Source organism: Arvicola amphibius, chromosome 12 (assembly GCF_903992535.2).
Source record: "Arvicola amphibius chromosome 12, mArvAmp1.2, whole genome shotgun sequence".
NCBI lineage: Eukaryota > Metazoa > Chordata > Mammalia > Rodentia > Cricetidae > Arvicola > Arvicola amphibius.
The window spans coordinates 152485367-152502908 of NC_052058.2; the positions used below are offsets into that span (position 1 = coordinate 152485367).

The 17542-nt window shown below is 38.3% G+C and overlaps 1 protein-coding gene across 1 annotated transcript in view; it reads right to left on the reverse strand.

Moving 5' to 3' along the window:
- Cpeb1 (cytoplasmic polyadenylation element binding protein 1) overlaps positions 1-17542 on the reverse strand; it is a 72482-nt gene that overhangs the window by 25876 nt on the left and 29064 nt on the right.

Sequence of the window (17542 nt, forward strand, 5' to 3'; positions counted from 1 at the left end):
CTCACATCATCTGGCTATTCTTGTCTTTTCAGGATCCCTCAGGGTGATGGCAAGCTATGTGTATCACTGACATCCTTAACTGCTGTGCTTTCTTCAGAGCTGCTGCCCAGGATAAAGAACCCATTTCAATGACCCCCTGAGCTCTACCAGCTACTGCAACAAAATTCAGTTATTTGAGCTGCTGTCATTTCCTCTTTCCCAATGTATCCATCCTCCCACATCAGTATTTTCCCAATGTCTTCTTTCTCAGAAGGGTCAAAGCTGCTTCCCCCTCTATAAGGCTGGCTGGCAGCACTCCATTTGCCTATTTTTTAAATATTTATTTATTATGTATACAATATTCTGTCTGTGTGTATTCCTGTAGGCCAGAAGAGGGCACCAGACCTCATTACAGATGGTTCTGAGCCACCATGTGGTTGCTGGGAATTGAACTCAGGACCTTTAGAAGAACAGGCTATGCTCTTAACCGCCGAGCCATCTCTTCAGCCCCATTTGCCTATTCTTTCCCGTGTTGCACAGAAAAGTACGCAGGTAGTAGGAAACATCCCAACTTGGCACTGGTCCTGGCAGATTCTGAGGCAGTTAGGACAGTGGGGTTAGTTAACACAGGGGATGTCTGGTGACAGCCTTCTGCAGCACACTCTGAGTGTACTTAGGCTAAGGTCTGTGGGAGGGACTCCTTCCTTTGGAGGATTCTTTATACAGCTGTGCTGCTGTGTCACCCTTCCACATTTTTCCTGTCTGGCTGTAGATATCCTGCTTGCTTCCTGTGTCTGTGTGTCAAAGCTGTATTCTCATTACTGTTTGGACTAACCCACACTAGAGCTGTCCCCCACCCCAAACACTAGCCTCTGGTTCCCCATGTCTACCCTTCCCCCGAGCTAAGGCTATACTTCTAAATTAACTCATGTTTTAATTACAAAAATAAAATTTTTCCTTTTAAGACAGCTACACATGGGCCAATGAGATGGCTCAATGGATAAAAGCAACTACCACCAAATCTGATGACCTGGGTTCAATTTCCAAGACCTACAAAGTAAAAAGAGAGAACTGACTCACACAGTTGTCCTCTGATGTCCACACGTGTGCCATTATATGTGATATACACATACATAAAGGTACAAACTGACTTCAAGAAAATATCAGGGAGGACGAGAAACCAAGGACAACGGCGATGAGCTTGAACTCTACAGCATGGACGGGCTCACTGTGAGCCTTGTCAGTTTGGTTGCTCACTTGCTCACCTTCCTGACTTAGGGGGAGTTGGGAGGACCTTGGACTTAACATAGTGAAGGGAACCCTGATGGCTCTTTGGCTTGGAGAGGGAGGGAGTGGGGGTATGGGTGGAACGGAGGGGAGGGAAGGGGGAGGAGGAGGGGAGGAGATGGAAATTTTTAATAAAAAAATGAGAAAAAAAGAAAATATCAGATTGGCTTTATTCTGGAGATACTCTAATATGGTTAAATCAGTGAATACTATAAATTACATAAATATCACCTAGTCACCCCAATGGATGAAGAAAAGGAATTTGACAGTGTTCGACATCCCTTAATGTTAACAGTCCCAAAGAAACTCAGAGCACTAGGAAAGGCAGAGGCAGGCAGACCTGAGTTTGAGACCAGCATGATCTACAGAGTGAAGTCCAGGACAGTCAGGGCTACACAAAGCAACCCTGCCTCAAAAAGCAGAGGCAGACAGACACAGAGAGAGACCAAGTGAGCTAAAAGTAGAAAGAACATAGCTCAGCATAATACGACAAACCTATAGCCAACATTATGTGAAATGGAGGAAAACCCACGCATGTCCACTGAAATCAGGAACAAGAAAAGGATGTTTACCTGCTTTGTTCTCATCCAGTGCAGTGCTAACAGTCTTAGCTAGAGCAGAAGACAAGGAAATAAAGGGGACAAAATAGGAAGAAGTCAAAGCAGCACTACTTGTAGATGTTAAGGTTCCATATGAGATCCTAAAGACTCTACCAGAAAACTCTTAGAACTGACAAATACTTGCAGTAGAGTGGTAATATACAAAATTAACACACAAAGTCATTAGTCTTCCTAGATACCAATGAAAATGGAAAGGCAAAGGGGAATAATCTAATTCATAATAATCTTTAAAAAATAACTTGTTAGCCAAACATGGTGGCACACACCTTTAATCCTAGCACTCAGAAGCAAAAGCAGATGGATCTTTGAGTTTGAAGCCAGCCTGGTCTACAAAGGGAGTTCCAGGAAAGCCAGGACTACACAGATTAAACCCTGCCTTGAAAAACAAAGAAATAACAATAACAAAAACAAAAACAAAAAGCCCAACAAAAAACTTGTTAGAAACCTATAAAGAATATAAAAGTCATCTCTCTCCTCCCTACCTCACATAAATAAAAATTATAAAACTCTGAAAGAAAATGAGGAAGAATCAGAAGATGGAAACATATCCCATGCTCATGAACTAGAAAAAAAATCAGTATTGTGAAAATGGCTTACTTACTAAAAAACCTATAGATTGACAGAAATTCCAACAAAAAAATCTAGTGGCATTCTTCACAAAAACAGAACAATCTTTAAGTTCATGTGGAATCACAGGAGATCCTAGAGAGGAAACACAAACCTGAGCAAAAAATGCTGCTGCTAAAGGATCACCACACCTGATCTCATCATACTACAAAGCCACAGTATTCAAAAGACATACTGATCAACAAAAAATAATACAGGACACAGATACAAGGCCACCTGATTTTTGATAAAGATGCCAAAAATACACACTAGAGAAAAGACACCATCTTCAAAAAAGGCTCTGGGAAAAATGAATCTATACATGTAAAAGAACAAGCAACTACAAATGGATCAAGAACCTCAACTTAAGATCAAAAGCTGCAAGAGGAAAAAGCATAGAGTACACTTTAAGTGTTTTTAGGATAGCACTGTGATTGCTCAAGAAATACAGTCATGTAATCAACAATTAAAACTTCATGAAACTCACCAGTTTTTGTTTATCAAAGGAAACTCTCATTTAAGTGAAGAGTCAGCCCAGAGAATGCCAGCTATGTATCTGATAGAAGATTAAATATTTAGAACATACAAAGAACTCAAGAAATGAAACACCAAGAAAACTCAATAAAAAAATGGGTCATAGAACTGAACAGAGATCCCAAAGAAGAAATATAAATGGTTAATAGACATTTATGTGTTTTATAATATTTTGGTTTATCTTTGATTTTTGGGACAGGGTCTCACTGTACAGCCCTGGCTGGCCTGGAACTTGCTTGTAGACGAAGCTCAAACTCATGAAGGTTAACCTGTCTCTACCCCCAAGTGACAGGATTAAAGTTGTATGACACTGCACCCATCATCTAATAAGTATTTTTTTAAAATGTTCAACATCATTAGTCACCAGGGAAACACAAATTAAAACTACTTTGAAATTCTATCTAACTCCAGCCAGAATGACTATCACCAAGAAATCAAATAAGTGCTGACAAAGATGTGGGACAAGGGAGCACTTCTGTGTTTAAGTGGAAGCCCTACTGCTGTCCATATATATCCACAAAGGTCAGGATGTTGGAATTTCCCATTCCAAATTCTATCCCTGAAAAAGCTCGCTAGTGTTTGATGGACCAAGACACCCCCCCGCCGAAAGGTTGCTGTAAACACCCCCAATATTATTTTGCCCAACAAATAGCAGGAAGCAGTTTGGAGAGAACTATGGCCATATTCCCAAATATTGTTTATAAATGTTTGTTTACATTTAAAGGAGGATATGCTATAGAGATTTTCACTGGTATGGATCTTGCTCTATTGATACAAATTTAGGGTCAATTTTGTTATATGTATTTCTGATCTTGATTAAGGTACTGTGTTTGTCCAGCTCATTTAGAAATGTAATGTATAATTAAGACATACAGGTTAATAGATACTTATTTATAATAGTCAGGCTTGTAGTCATGTTAGGTTTTCTAGATATAGAGATATTTCAGGTAGATAATCTTCAAACATTTCTGTAGAATATGACATTTAAAATGTTTAAGAACTTAGGACTTTTCATGACAGTGAGACACATCTGCTCCTGGCAGCACCAACTACTTCAATAAGATAATGGGCATTGAAGAGGTTCCTTATGGAGTTTGTTGGCCATTTGGACAGAAAACTCCTCTTGCCTGGACTGCTTTATGAACTGGACATGCAGGACCCACAGAAAAATAACTGCTGAAGTTGCCTAAAGAAGGTGAGATATCCTTCAGGGTTCCTGCTTCATGAAAGAGACTGCCAGACATTCTACAGGACACAGAACAAAAGTGAATGACAAACTGCCAATATGGGCTGAAATGTCTTTGAAATTTTCTGCTTCATAAAAAAAGTCTGCTGGATACTATGGGCCTGTAGGCTGAAGATAGATGCCCCAATGGTACAGAAGAACTTTGGGTGACTGTCCAGTCAGCAAGAAGTAAGTCTCTGTCAATTCTGGAATTTTGAAAGTTGTTTACAATGCACTTCCTGTTTACTTAGGTAATATTATATCCTCCTGGAGTCTTTGATAGAGATGAACAATAGTTATAGTTTTCCTCAATTATGATAAAAAAGTAAATGTAAATGTTGTAACTATAATTCTTACTTGATACCTGTTTTGTTATGTGTAATTTTACTATGTTAAAGCCTCCCTTTTTGTTTAAAAAGAAAAGGGGAAATGGTGTGGGAGAGGTCCTTCTATGTGTTGCTTTTATTGGTTTATGAATAAAGAAATTGGCTTGGCCTACAGCAAGGTAGAACTTAGGTGGGGAAAACTAAGCTGAATGTTGAGAGAAAGGAGGTGGAGTCAAAGAGAAGCCACGTAGCCATCTCCCTCCCCCCCAGACAGATGCCAGACAAAACTTTATCCGGTAAGCCCCAGCCATGTTGCGATACACAGATTAATAGAGATGGGTTAGTTTAGGATGTGAGTTAGCCAGAAATACACTTAAGCTATTGGCCAAAAAGTATTGCAAATAATATGGTTTCTGTGTGAGCAATCAGGAAATAAACAAGCGACCTCCTTACAACACATCATGACTAAGGCAACTCTTATAAAAGAGAGCATTTAATTGAGGGCTTCCTTGCAGGCTTAGTCCATTATTATCATGGCAGAAAGCACGGCAGCAGGCAGGAGTATGCTGCAGAAATAGTTAAGGATAGCATCTAATAATCCTGATCCACATAAGAAAAAGAGACACTGGGTCTGGCTTGGGCTTTTGAAGCCAACAAAGCCACATCTCTTCATCTTTTTTTTTTAAATTTTAATTTATACTGATTTATGAGTGTTCTGCATGTATACCTGTATGCCAAAAGAAGGCACCAGATCATATTATAGATTGTTGTGAACCACCATGTAGTTGCTGGGAATTAACTCAGGACCTCTGGAAGAGCAGCCAGTGCTCTTAACCACTGAGCCATCTCTCCAGCTCCTCCTAATCTTTCTAATCCTTTCAAACTGTTCTACTCTCTGGTGACAAAATACTCAAATTTATGGGCCTATGAAGGTCATTCTTATTCAAATCATCACATTTAAGATTTTATTTTATGTGTATGAGTATTTTGTATGCCCATGTGGATACTTGGTACCACAAGAGGCCAGAAGAGAGCAAGAGAGCCTCTGGAACTGGAGTTATGGTTTGTTTTTCCATATGTGGGTACTGGGACTCAAATGCAATTCATTTGGAAGAGTAGTCAGTGCTATAAGCCATCTCTCCACTCTTGGGAACACACTACTTTGTAAACTAAATTTAAAATGTAATATAAAAATAAGGAATTGGGCCGGGCGGTGGTGGCGCACGCCTTTAATCCCAGCACTCGGGAGGCAGAGGCAGGCGGATCTCTGTGAGTTCGAGGCCAGCCTGGTCTACAAGAGCTAGGTCCAGGACAGGCTCTAAAAAAAGCTGCAGAGAAACCCTGTCTTGAAAAACCAAAAAAAAAAAAAAAAAAATAAGGAATTGGAACACATGGGTAGACTATGCATCTACTAGAAGACATGAGTTATTAAATGAAAATTTTAGTGCCAGTTTCAACATTTTCTTACCAGTTATTGGTTAAATAGGCTCCCAAAACAACACAGGTTTTTTTTTTAACCACTGCTCTTGGTTGCCCACCTTAACTAGTACAGAAGTCAAGCTGGAACTGACCTAAAAACTTCTCACTGGCTAGTCCTCAACGTACTTAATGTTGCTATCCAAGCCACTAGGGGAGAAAATTCATCCATGGTCTTACCCAGCGGTGAACCCTGAATGTTGTAATACTAACCTGCCAAGCAAGACATACCCATTGGTGAAATCGGAGCACAGAGGTTACATAGATATTAGAAGGGGTAACCAAAACTAAGAATGTATGATAAACTCTTACAGAAACCTAATATTTTGTAAGATAATACACTTAGCCACTGTTCTACTGTTGTGAAGAGACCCCATGACTGTGGCAACTCTCATAAAGCATTTAATTGGGAACTTGCTTATGGGTTCAGAGATTTAGTCCATTATTGTCATGGGAGAGAGCATAGTGGCATGCAGTCAGACATGGTAGCTGAGAGTTCTATACCTGCATCTGAAGGCAGCAGAAGAGACACTGGGCTTGGTTGGCTTGAGCTTTTGAAACTCCAAAGCTGACCCCCAATGACACATTTCCTCCATCAAAGTTACACCTCCTAATCCCTCTCAAGTAGCACCACTTCCTAATAATCATAAATTTAAAGCCTATGGGGGCCATTACTATTCAAACCACCAAATGGGGTAACCAATCACTTTCTGATTGGATCTAATGTCTGTGCCGTAGGTAAGAATTCATGCCTGGTACTTTAAACCTGTTCTGAAGCTCATGGTTCGAGAAGTCATGGGCTCTAGGAGGAAATCCACTAACGTTGCTCAATGGACATACTGTCAAACTGCTTTCTAAATGTTATGTTTATAGAGCTACTCTCAACCTTGACCAGAGAAATGTTCCATAGTGTGTAGCAGTTAATGCAAGGGTCCAAATGCTGGGCCCTAAATGGAATATCTACATCAATATCTCCTTCTCAAGGCTCAGGAACACCAAAGAAAGAATATAAGTCAGAAAAATGGATTTCCATGACACAGGACAACAAAAGGGTAACTAAGAGGAGCCCAGTAACGGTGGTGTAGCAGAAACCAGAGGCTTGGAGCCAGACCAATGACTCATGGCAGTGAACATTTACATTTAAGTAAAGATGTATGGATTAAAGGGTAAACTGTGTGACTCATGAGGCTACACTAAAGCTTCCATGACAAGATTCTTCTTTATTGTGTTTTGTTTTGTTAGGCTTTTGGTTTTTCTTTTGAATTTGGTTTTGTTTTTGGGACGGTGGGTTACAAGGCAGAAGGCACATTTGAGAAACAGGGAGATAAAAGTGGGATCAGAATGAATGATGTGAAATCCACAAAGAATCAATAAAAGTTAAAAAGAGAGGAAAACTGAGCAGTAAACACATAGCACAAGCTACCCACATAAAGTATCAAAACAACTGATGAGCAAAGATTAATTTTAATGAACAAAAGATCAATTAAGCCTCTTAAATTTGTATCTGAAGCCACACAGGTATCTGGACCTTTTTTATTAGAGGATAGTCTTCATAATCTGTTAAGAGCCACTTAAGTATTGAAAAGACATTGAACAGTGGTACCCAGCAGACCGAAGTTATTCCTACGCTAGCAATGTTCTGAACTATCTCAAATGCTTTCTCCTAGAAGTTTCTTCATATACAAAACTTCTCCCAGTAGATGGGTTTTATTATCTATACAAAGCTTCCAATAAAGCTTAAGTCAATTCAAATTTAAAATGTTGTTTCCCTTTAAAAATCTTTTCCAGGGGCTCTTAAGGTGATTAAGAGCATTGACTATTCATGGAGAGGTCCTAGATTCAGTTCCCAGTTCCCACAAAGAAGCTCACAACCATTTGTAATTCCAGTTCCAGGGGATCCGATGCCTCTTCTGACCTCTCAGCCACTTCATTCATATCTCTCTCTCTCCCCCTCCCTCTCCCTCTCCTTCTCTCTTTCTCTCTCTCTCTCACACACGCACACACAATTTATTTATTTATTTTATTTATTTATTTATTTATTTATATTAGTTTGTTTTTTTGAGACAGGGTTTCGCTATAGCCTTAGAGTATGTCCTGGAACTAGCTCTTGTAGACCAAGCTGGCTTCGAACTCACACAGACACACAGATCCACCTCTCTCTGTCTCCCAAGTGCTGGGATTAAAGGAGTGCGCCACCACTGCCCAGTCTACACACGTTTTAAAAAGACTGCTAACTTTCTGTAGTTTTCCTCCCAATTTCCCGAACAACTGAGTACATTCAGGATATAAACTAATTCAAAGTTGGCTATAGTCTTGCTATGGTTTCAATATGTCCCCAGAAATTCATGTATTAGAAATCTAATTCCAGCCAGGCTTGGTATCACATGCCTTTAATCCAGCACTGGGGAGGCAGAGGCAGGCAGATCTGAGTTTAAGGCCAGCCTGGTTTCTACAGAGTGAAGTTCCAGGACAGCCAGGACTGAACAGAGAAAACATGTCTCAAAAAACCCAAATAAACAAATGAAATGTAACCCCTAAATTCCTATCTTGAGCTAGAGGATGCCAACAGGCTCCCTAGGTGGATATGTAAGAGGAAAAGACTCTAGCTAATACATCCATGGCACCTTGTTATGCTACGGACATCAGGTATTGACACCAGATGTTGGCACCAACCTCAGATTTTCCCTCTTTAGAACTGTAAGCCAAGTAAACATTTTATAAATTACCTGTACTTTTTGATGAGGATGCATGCATACATGCATGAGGTCAGAGGACAAGATTTGGGGGTTGATTCTCTTGCTCCACCATGTGGGTCTTAGGGATCAACCTCAGGAAAGCATTTGGAAGCAAGTATTTTTACCTGCTAAGCTATCTCAACAGCCTAACTTCTATTCATTTAAAAGGTTTTTCACCTTTATTTTTTATGTGTATGAAAATGCGTATGGATATTTTGCCCACACGCATGCCTGTGCATCACATGCTTGCCTATGTCTGCAGAAGCCAGATGAGTATGTCAGATCCCCTGGTACTGGAGTTATAGGAGTATGAGCTGCTATGTGGGTGTTGAGAATTAAACTTGCATTCTCTGGAAGAGTAGCCAGTTTTAAACAGCTATCTCTCCAACTCCAATTTCTGTTCTTTATAATAAAAATTAATCAGCCTCAGATGCTCAAGTCATAGCAACAGAAAATGTAGAGACGTTCCTAAAGTAGAACATCCCTTCGCAGATATAACCACAGACAGACTGGTCCCAAGAGCTCTGCTCTTTTCCAGCCTCAGCATGAGAACCTGTCTCTCATAGTTCCTCTACTAAAAGAAACTCAGCATCAAATTGCTTAGAGTCCACCACAAGTAACATTCTTAGGTCTCTGTCAAGCACAAGAAAAGAGAATAGTGCCTTAATGCCTTAGAGGTTCTCCTTTTTGACATCATTAAGGCTGAATGTTATAAAGATTCTCTGCTTTCACAGTTAAGAGAAACAGAGAAGGCTATGGATACTAAAACAAATGGAAGAGGAATCAGGTTGAAAACAATGTACCCAGAGTGCTGGTATTAAAGGCGTGCACCACTACTGCCCAGTGGCTCAGATTACTTTTTAACCTTCTCAGTCACACTGTTAACCAATCATGAAAGGCTAAAGCGAGTTAACTGCAACTCCCTAGAAATTCATGGCATCTACACCACAATTATAGTAATAACAACAACAAAAATCTGTGCTCTGTGTCTTTTCAGTACTTAAACTGACTTGTCAATATACTCGTAGATTATTGCATCTCTCAACCTTCATCCGAGAAGCTTTCTTTGTGCAGTATATGGTGATCAACATAGAGATCTACAAATGACTGATGCAGAGAGAAAAAAGACCAAAGAATGCTCCATCCTAAACAAGACATCTATAACACATCTCTTCACCCCAAGGCTCAAGGATCCTTGTGGAAGAGGGTTTTTTTTTTTTTTTTTTTTTTGGAAGAGGGTGTTTTATGAACACAGAAGGGCAACTGGCTCTAAGAATTGACAAAAGTTAAGATAGCATGAACAGGACTCCACAGGCTCAGGACAGACAAAATTCCAGTGTGGACAGGTGAGATGGATATGAAGTCCCACCTCTAGCAGAGGAGCTACTAGCAATTGATAGCTGCCTAGGAGATGGGCAGTTTTCTTTATGAGTGACTCCCTGGCAGGGTAAACTCTCTCTAGCAAAGTCCACACATACAAGAGTTTATGCGCAGTAAAATAGTAATTGATGGTTACTTTAAAGGCAGGCAGCTGGGTGGACTGAAGAAAGAGATTGGATCTGAGAAATGTCAAGCGGTGACCCAGATGAACTGCACAAAATTCTCAAAGAATAAAAACTATTTAAAAAATTTTTATAATACAGTTGTAGTTGTAAGAACTTATTTGGCTTTTTTGAGTTGGGTTTAGCTGTGTCAACGTAGGCTGGCCCCAGGGCTCACAAAGAGCATTCCAATTTAATTCAACTTCTGGGGCTACATGTTTATGTCACAAGGACGGACCTAAGGTCGGCATCTATAACTAACACTGAAGGGTAATCAGTGCTTTTGGTCTGCTAACCACAATTTGAGTAGTGAAGGTTTTCTAGTAACACCACTCTAAACTTCATTCGCAGGGCAGGTGAGATGGCTCAGTGGGATAAATTGGATTTGCTTTTAATGTCAATCCAAGATTCTCGCTCCTCAGTAATTCACCCTATCCTTACTTTAGCACCTCTTTTTGTTTCATGGTAGTTAAGGTCCTAAACAATATTCTCAATGATTCACTAAGATCAAAATCAAACTTCAGGCTCTGATTACCTTTTTTTTTTTTTTTTTTTTTCCTCGAGACAAGGTTTTCTCTGTAGCTTTGGAGCCTGTCCTGGAACTAGCTCTTGTAGATCAGGCTGGCCTCGAACTCACAGAGATCCACCAGCCTCTGCCTCCTGAGTGCTGGGATTAAAAGCTCAGTGGCTCAGATTACTTTTTAACCTTCTCTCTCACACTGTTAACCAATCGTAAAAGGCTAAAGTGAGTTAACTGCAACTCCCTAGAAATTCATACTCTAGAGAAGGATTTGTTGTTAATCTGAGTGCTAACAGGTAGAAGAGTTAAAAATACAGACAATGCATGATAGCTAGAACAGTTAAAGTACTGCCATCTACATTAAGCTATACACTAATCTATGCCATTAGGAATCAGGTGCAACAAGCATATTAAGTTCCTTTTGCATTTCCCATAATTAAAAATACTATCATGGAATTACTTTAATCAACTACTCTTAATAATCTTCAATAAATTCTGTAAATTATTCCAAACAAGTTTCTATTAACAGTCTTTAAAATAAACAAATTAGTTTAGATTTTACATTTTTGTCCCATTTTAGTAAATCTCAAACAGAAGTGAACTATATATTATACTGTCTAGGGTAAAATATACATGTGTTTACACCACAGCACATGCATGAAGTATGAGGACAACGTCAAGTTTTGGCTCTCACCTTCTACTTTGGGACACAGCACATGCATGAAGTATGAGGACAACGTCAAGTTTTGGCTCTCACCTTCTACTTTGGGAAAGGTCTCTCTGCTCACTGAAGCATATAATAGACTAGCTGACCTGCACATTCTACTGATACAAAGACCTTTGCCTGCCATCTTCCAATAGCAGCATCCGAGATTGGCTTTTATGTGAGTTCTGTGGATTTGAATGTACCAAGGTTTTCAGACTTGCATAGCAAGCATTTCCTCCACCAAGCCATCTCTCTAGCCCATGATCTTTTCATTCTTGATCCACAATTCACCAGCCTGTGCCCTGATGTCAGTAAATTCCACCTTTCTTGATGATATAAACCAAAATTTTCTATAGTTGCCACATACCTCAGATGCCCAGTATATGGATCTGTAAAATTTACTTCTATTATGTCAGGGCTCATCCTTGGTGTCGTCATTCATGCAGACATATTTATAAAATTTTAAGACTTCCTTATAAAACCAAGGGTCAAAGTCTGGTCCACATTGAATTTCCTTTTTAAAATATTCCTTAAAAGGTTTGACTTGTGCAAGCAAAGGCTGCCTTCACTGCCTGAGTGGGTATTCTCCACAATGTCTCCAAGTGTGATATGTGATGTGAAGAAACACTTTGGGTTCCTAACTAGCTTTGTCCTAATTATCATTGTCCTTCTTGTGGGTAGCAAGTTCATAGACCTTTGTGGTTTTCATCTTGTGTTTTTCTTTGCCTGTTCTATGCCAATACCAGGCTGTTTTCAGTACTGTAGCTCTGGAGTAGAGTTTGAAGTCAGGGACTGTGACGCCTCCAAAAGTTCTTTTATTGTACAGGATTGTTTTGGTCATCCTGGGTCTTTTGCTTTTCCATATGAAGTTGAGTACCGTTCTTTTGAGGTCTGTGAAGAATTTTGCTGGGATTTTGATGGGCATTGCATTTAATCTGTAGATTGCGTTTGGTAACATTGCCATTTTTACTAATGTTAATTCTACCTACCCAAGAGCATGGGAGATCTTTAAATTGTCTTGTGTCTTCAATTTCTTTCTTCAAAGATTTAAAGTTCTTGTCTTACAAGTCTTCCACTTGTTTGGTTAGAGTTATTCTGAGATACTTTATGCTATTTGTGGTTATTGTGAAGGTTGATGTTTCTTTGATTTCTTTCTCAGCCCATTTATCATCTGTGTAAAGGAGAGCTACTGATTATTTTGAGTTAATCTTGTATCCTGCTACATTACTGAAAATGTTTATGAGTTGTAGAAATTCCTTGGTAGAATTTTTGGGGTAGCTTATATAAACTATCATATCATCAGCAAATTGTGAGAGTTTGACTTCTTTTCCAATCTGTATCCCCTTGATCTCTTTTTGTCGTCTTAGTGCTCTAGCTAGGACCTCAAGAACTATATTGAATAGATACAGAGCGAGTGGACTACCTTGCCTTGTTCCTGTGTGGGATCGCTGTGAGTTTCTCTCCATTTAGTTTGATGTTGTTTTTTGCCTGTTCTAATCTTACAAAAGAGGAAACCATCTTGTCTCCCCATGATTTTGAATCTTTCTCACACCTCAGGAACCTTACTGGATATGTCATATATCCTATGCATACCTCATCTGATTATTTACAACAATTTCAGGTCCCACTTCTGAGTTCAAGGTACCAATAGGGTTTCACTAGTCGTTAAACATTTACTTGAACCATATTTAGCTTAAGATCTCTATACCAACATGCCTTGGGACTAGTTACAGAGGGAAGAGAGTATCCAATTAGTGCCAAAATATGTGACTGTAGAGGAGAGATACATCAACAACAGCAGTGTTTTAGTACCACAGAAGAACTTTGAAGCCCTTGTGGATGTCAGGCACTAAGAAAGTATGTAGGAAAATCAATGAAGAGAGGTTTTTATTCATACTTTAGGGTAGTGAAGTGAGTCTGGAGTTATTATTCAAGTCATTCTCTGAAGCATCTAAGTCATATCTGCAGAATTAAAAAACCTCTCTAGGTAGAACACCCAAGATTTATATAAAATAAAGTACTTTTCTATTGCTTCTAGTAGTTGACACCCTAATCATTTAGGGATACAGTGGATAGTAACTGCTGTCAATATGATACAGACCACATGGATAGTACCTCTGAGACTGCCTAAAGCAGACTTCTGAGGGAGCAAAATGTAGTGTTACTTTATAGTCTATTGCTCTTTTAGAACATGGACTTTAAACCAGGACATACTGAGATTATGAATATTTAGTCAAACTGTCACTTCACTTATTGTCAAAGCAAGCATGCTTAACAGCATAAACATAAACCACTTAAAATTGGATAATGAAATTAAATTCAGAAACATAAAGTTAAAATATTTGCAGAGCAAGTTCATGAAGTGTGCTGACAGATGCTAGAGGATTTGACTGTGTACTTGAAGTGGAGCCTGGATCAGCTGGATCCCAAAGATGAAGTGGAGGCCAAGGATGAAATAACAACATGTCCTTATGACTACAATCATCACATAAATCACTGCTAGCAAAACACATGGATCTTGCAGATTGAGGAAACTGGGCTATATCAAAGAAGAAGATGAATGTATAATCCTGTTTCATTTTCCTTTTTCTATGAGAAGAAAGTTACTTTGGATAAAGATAATTAAAAAAATTAGAACTGAATTTGGAAAAGTCAGTGATTATTATAGTTAAATAATCAGACTATATCAGAATAAAACTATATTCTTCAGTGCCTGTTGAAGTTCCTCTGACCCACAAATGGTCTGTTTGTGACCTGCTTCTTGCCCTTCATAATTTTGTCAGTGAGGAGACAAAGAAATAGCACTCTGGTTCTCTAGTTGTTGAAAGTGACAGTGATCTGTCTGTAGACTTCGCTGCTAAAATCAATCAACATAATAGCCAAAAAAGTTGAATAATCTTACCTGAAACCCTTGCAGAAGTGAAAGATAAAAGAAGACATTAGTCCTATAGAGCTAAGAATGTAACCAAAAAGAGTACATGCTAAGGTAATTTGGGATGTGGTAAAGCACACATGGGAAGAAGTCAGTAATTGTTTGCAAAAAGAACCATTAAAAAGCAAAGAATGATGCTAAAAAGAATAAAGAAAGGCCATCAGTAGTAGATTTACGACCGTCTGATAGGATTCATTTGGCTAGTTAGATACTGACAGTTTGTGACATAGTAGAGTTCTCAGTAGAAGCCCACACAAATGAAAAGGAAATAAAGATAAAAATTCTGAGTGATGAGAAACAACATAGTCATAAAATAAAGCAAAAATATTAACAAAATATTTGTGAACGCATTAATTATGCTTATAGTATAACCAGTATGTGAATGCTTTAATTATCTTTACATAAGAGAATGGCCATTATGATCATGTAATGCTCATTATTTTAACAAATATTTGTTTCAAAAATTTTTCTAGTACAAAATGTAAGTTAAAAAGCATTTTTGGAACCTATGATGAGAAGATGTTAAAAAGATAACACAACTCTTTGGCTCTTAACAGTAGTTGAGAAGTAATCCTATCATTGAAGTCAATGGTAAAAGGATCCCAGAAAACAGTATCCTTGGGTGTCACTGCAGCTGAAAATGGTGAACATGGATTTTTTCATAACAAGAAATATATTGTTAAGACACACATAGAATAATGTCACAAATGATACATATCACGAGACTGACTGAAGTGGGATACTGGCAATTAGTAACAAGAAAAGACTACTCCTAACGGTGTCTGGCACAAATGGGAACGAGAGCAGGTAGTTAAGATGAAGACTTGTTTCATTAGACAAAGAGGAAAGTTGAAAGATTCTGAAGCTGAGCTCCACCCATGCAATGATCAAATGAAAGCTAAGTACAGCAAAAAAAAGAATTAGATGAAAAATGTCAGTTTCAGTAAGAGAAAGCAACCCTGAGGCCTGACAACATTATTCAGAACAAGAAAAAGGTTAAGAATGCCTTTTAAAGTCCATGGGCTGGCACTGTGTGGCAGTTGCAGGGTTTGTTGACTCGGTCTAATCTGTACTGTCTTTATTCCTAGCAGCGAATTTAAAAGCATGACAAATCATTTTGCTGTTCTTGATGGTGATGAAGGTGCTTGGAAATACCCAGGGTGTTGAGTACTTAGAAAGTTAACAGCTCTAAGTAGGTACCTTTCTATATTCTCTTGTTTCGTTTGCTGGCTTTTGGCTTACTGTTATTTTTGTTTTATTTTTTAAAAATCAAACAAAATTTCTTTTATGTAATTCAAAAGAATATTTTACTGTTGTATAACGATGTTCTGGTGGTTTGGTCATTTACAAAATAGTCTAAAATAAAAGGACTCATTTTATTTTATTAAACTAAATGAAAGTTTTCATTTAGGAAAATTTTCATAAATATGAAGCAAACTATAGTTCTCTATGATTGTAATACAAAAGTTCCTTCAATGAAGCATATAAAATAATGTAATTTACAAAAGCTGATCTTGGCTTTTTTTACATTTCCATTGTTTAAAAATACAAATGGAAAAAAGTTCAAGTTTTCATGGTACCTAGAACTTTTATGTAACAATATTTTGTTTGCTTGTTTTAGAGCCTTTATATATTATTCTTATTTATTTCCTCCTTTAACCACTTAGATATTTTCCATATATTGATCCTGGTAAAATATAATATAAAGCCAAAAAAGAAAACTCTTTAATTCCTCTTCTTACACATTGGTTAGTAGTCAGGAAATCGCATTAGGAAACTGTTAACGGCCCATCTTGCTTTTACTTATGTTGCTTGTTTTACTAAAAATGAGGATTGTAAACTCCTGAAGAGAAAAAAATCATTATTCTCTATTTTGCAGTACTCATATCTATTGTGGTCTATGTTTTTCTTGCTTGTAACCTATGAGAAAATCACATAATGAACAATGTTTATATATACCACCTTTACATACTGAAGATTCTATATTGTCAAAAGGTTATTTTCCACCTAATTAGTAGTCACAATAGTCACAGACGCCTGTCTGCTTGTCTGTAACTCAGTGGCAAAAAGACTTCTTACAAATGGGAATGGAAAAATGGGAAAATGAGCCTAGATGTCCTGCATCTACAGACAAAAATGCATAGTGAAACTATGAACCTGGTAGGGGCTGGGCTGGGGCCTTTGGAGGTGAAAACCTTTTTTTCCTTTCCAATTTGAACAGTGCTGGATTGAGCCCAGGGTTCACCCAAGTTAGGCAAGCATTCTACCACTGAACTCTATCTCTAGTCCAAAGACATGGAAGTCATAAAATGAAACAATCATTTAAGAAGTTTTGGTAAATTATCTTATCAAAATCAAACATCTCTGATCAAGACACAAGGAAATAAGTAGACAAACCACAAAATATTAAAAATCTCTATAACTTTATCTAACAAATAGCTAATGTATGGAGTATAGTAGGAATTTCAAAGGTAAAGTTTCCTAATTTTTAAAATGGCACCAGATCTGCAAAGCTCTCCAGAAGGATTATAAACAGCCAAGAAAACCTTAAAAGAAATACTCAGTATCCTGAATGATCAAAGCAATTCAAGTTACACAATGGATCACGAGGACACACCTACCACACTATTCAGTTGTAAAGAGTCAAGTTACACAATGGATCACGAGGACACACCTACCACACTATTCAGTTGAGAAAAGCACATGTTGCCAGCATTTGGTTATTACCTACCAGAATTAACATTCTAGAAACAGTCACTTTGGAAAAGGGTGGCAACTTCTTATAAGATTAAACACACATACTCAAATTCTATTCAGAAACTCAACTAAAAGGAATAAAACATTTATATACCTCTGTAGTGATATTTTGTTTATGTTTTAACAAATAAAGCTTGCCTGAAGATCCGAGTGTAGAGCTAAGCGACCAGAGGCCAGGAAGTGGTGGCACACACTTTTAATTCCAAGACTTGGGAGACAGAGGGAGAGGGATCTGTTAGTTCAAGGCCACTGTGGGCTACAGGAGATTGAATCTGTCTAAAAGAGAAACAGGGCACAC